We start from the raw sequence: 3,470 nt of genomic DNA on the forward strand, positions 1-3,470 counted from the left end.
CGATTTTTACACCAGAACTAAATACCTGGAAAAACATAAAACTTCCCAGTGTTGCATAAAAATAAATATCAACAAATTACAAATTGTCTAAAATTTATTGAAAAAACCGTTAAAAACCTTAAATAAATCTCCAGATTTTTTTGAAAAAATTGAAAATAATAATTAATAAAAATTAAATCCTAGAAAAATGTGATCGTGTTTGGAGAATGAAATTTTATTTCATCAAGTAGCAACATACGAAGTAAAAAATTCGCTTATTTTGACAAAATTCTGTCATTTTGAATTTTTTTGCCACGTGGTGAAAAAAGTATTACATCTCATTTTAAACAACAATGTTTTTTAGAAATAATTTTTTGTCATTTAGACAGAATTTTCGTTTTTTTTTGATTTTTCAAAATTTTCAAAAAAGCGCTCAATTTCTCTGAAAACGACTTAAATCAAACAAAACAATATCGAATTGTGCTATTTTTTCTTAAATTCTATTAAAATAAGTGAAATTTTCGTATCTTCAGTCTACATATTATTCACTGTTGCCAACTTAATTTACCAATCACAAGCCACATCTAGTAACTGAGTCTTAATTGGTATTATTTTAAGTCGTTTTTGAGGTTCCTAAAAAAATACATTAAAAAATCGTTTTTTTTTCTCATAGACTCATTTGGTCAACTTTAAAATTTTCAAAAAACGCTCTAGATATCCACAAAAACATAATTCAGTATTAAAAAATCTTCTGAAAATACCGCAATAAATAAATAGAATTATAACATGCAAATTTTTGTATGATTCTGTATTAGAAATAAAGAAAATACAAAACATTTAAAGGAATTTTTAAATTTTTCAAAAAAACATCTTAAACCTTTATTTTTAATTACTCAAATATCTTCATAAACCGGAAAATATTGGGGAAAATATCTGGTGGACCTCAAAAATCATCAAAATTTTTAGAAATTTCGTCTCTTTAAATTTACAGCAATGTTCGTAAAAAGTGTCTCAAAAAAAAACGATTTTTACATCAGAACTACCTGTAAATACCGAAAACATCCCAGAATTGAGTAAAAACAAATATCAACAAATCGCAAATTGTCTAAAATTTATTTAAAAAACTGATAAAAACCTTAAATTTTCGGGGAAAATAAATGTAAATAAAATTCAATCTTCGGATTTTTTGAGAAAAGTTGAAATTATTACAGTTTTTGCTTTCAGAAAACAATAATTAATAAAAATTAAAGTGCTATCAAAAATGTGATCGTGTTTTGAGAATATAATTTTGTTTTGTTTTTGAGTTGTTATCCTTACAGAAGTACGAAAAATGTCATTTGGTTTTAAAAAAGCGCTCAAAATATCATCAAAAACTTAATCATTATTCCGATTAAGTCAATGAGAATTATTTTAGAAATAAGAACCCAAAAACTTCTAGAAGAAGCCGAATTCTGTTTTCATTTATAAATTCTCAATCATTTAAGAAAATAATTAAAAAATCTTCTGAAAATACCAAAATACATAAATAAAATTATAACATGCATATTTTTTACGCTTTTGTATTAGAAATAAGAAAATACAACACATTCCAAGAAATTTTTAAAATTTGCAAAAAGATTGATCAAAAACGTTTCCTTTTAATTTCAAAAATTACTCAAATATCTTTATAAACCGGAGAATACTCAAAAATCATCAAAATTTTCAGAAAACCGATTTTTACATCAGAACTTCACGAGTTCACTATAAATACCTAAAAACTACCCGAATTGCGTAAAAATAAATATCAACAAATTGTCTAAATCTTAATTTTTTTGTGAAAAAATTGAATTTATTTTTCAGTGGCAAGATACGAATTTTTTTTCGAAAAGATAAAAAATGTTTCTTAAGAAATATAAAAATTCGCTTATTTTGACAAAATTCTGTCATTTTGAATTTTTTGCCACGTGGTGAAAAAATTATTACATCTCGTAACAATTAATAATTAATTATTTTAAACAGTTTTTGCGGTACCTAAAAATGATTTTGGCATTTAGACATTTAGTCGACTTAAATTTTTTTTTGATTTTTCAAAATTTTCAAAAAAGCGCTCAAATTCGCTGAAAAAAAATCAAATTTAACATTTTTTAACAATTTCTGTCAAAATAAGTAAAATTTTCATATCTTCTGTCACTATATTATCCATTGTTGCCAACTTAATTTACCAAAAACCGAAAATAATTTTTAGTTTTAAATCAAAAATTAAATTGTAAATTTTATAAAACTCAGAAACAACAAAAACAAAAATTTTATTGTAAAACCGTCACTTTTCTCCAAAAAATTGAACTGAAAGTTTCTAAACGAAATAATTCTTTAATTGGGTCGTGCCATTTTCCCCGCAATGCCATAAGGTAACTGGGGAGTAATTGTAACAATTATTACCGAATTTTTTTTCCCGGTGGCCTCCTTGGAGTCGTTCGGTTTCGAACAGCTGCACGAGACAGCCGGCTCAACTTTTTTTTTAATGGTAGAACCCTCCAAGATTTTTGAAAGCCACACGTCAGCTGTTCTTATTTGTTATGATACTTGACGCAAAAAATTTCAGGTTTTGGGAATTGAAGACGTCGGTATTATTATTACGAAACGTCGATAGTGAAACAATGCAACGGAAAGTGCGCTGCGCTGCGCTGCTACAATAATAGGTGAAGGTCAGATGTAAAAGCACAAGCTGTTTTGCAATGAATGCAATTCGCTATCAATACAACAGAACTAATGCAACACGATGTCGAGAAATTGCCGCCAGCTAAATTACCAGTTTGCTGGAAAATACAACGATCTTGACGCGAATAAATTTCCAACGAAAATAAAACAACTCATTTTAAGACTTATTAGACTCGATTATCAATCATACGTGGATTTACTTCTTAAGAATGTTGACGGTTTGCATTTTATGTAACGAGTCTTTTGTCATGAGAGGACTTGATTCAATCGATTGAATGGGGAGAAACGGTTTTTTATTGTTCCTTCTACTATTCGTAGTACTAATAGAGGTGTCAAAAGTCAGAAACATAAAAAAAACAGTGATAGCCTTTCTAACCTTTTTACTGATTATCGTGAGTACATACGTACTCACGAAATCTCCTTTTTTTCGGTTTTTTATTATTTATCAATATTGTTAAAATTGTTAATTCAGAAAAAATTATTCTTAAAATTTGGTGTGAGTTGGCAAATTATCATCTGGTAATTTTAGTCGAAAAAATCACACGAAAAATTAAATGATCGAAATGTATCTAAAACAGAACAAAAGTTATTTCTTCATAATATAAAGAATTTTTTTTAATACTTTAGAATGATCCTTCAGATATTTAATTCGTTATATTCTGCCTTTAATGTTAACAGAGATTAATTACGTTTTAAGTACAGAGTGACTCAGCAAACTTTTCGGTTTGTTTTCAAATTTCTTAAAAATAACTGTTTTGGATTTTTAGTTATAATAGAAAACCTAGAAGAAGCAA

Source organism: Tribolium madens, unplaced genomic scaffold, assembly GCF_015345945.1.
Source record: "Tribolium madens isolate multiple individuals breed KSU strain unplaced genomic scaffold, Tmad_KSU_1.1 Scaffold_20;HRSCAF=117;Tcas5.2_LG4, whole genome shotgun sequence".
Classification (NCBI taxonomy): domain Eukaryota; kingdom Metazoa; phylum Arthropoda; class Insecta; order Coleoptera; family Tenebrionidae; genus Tribolium; species Tribolium madens.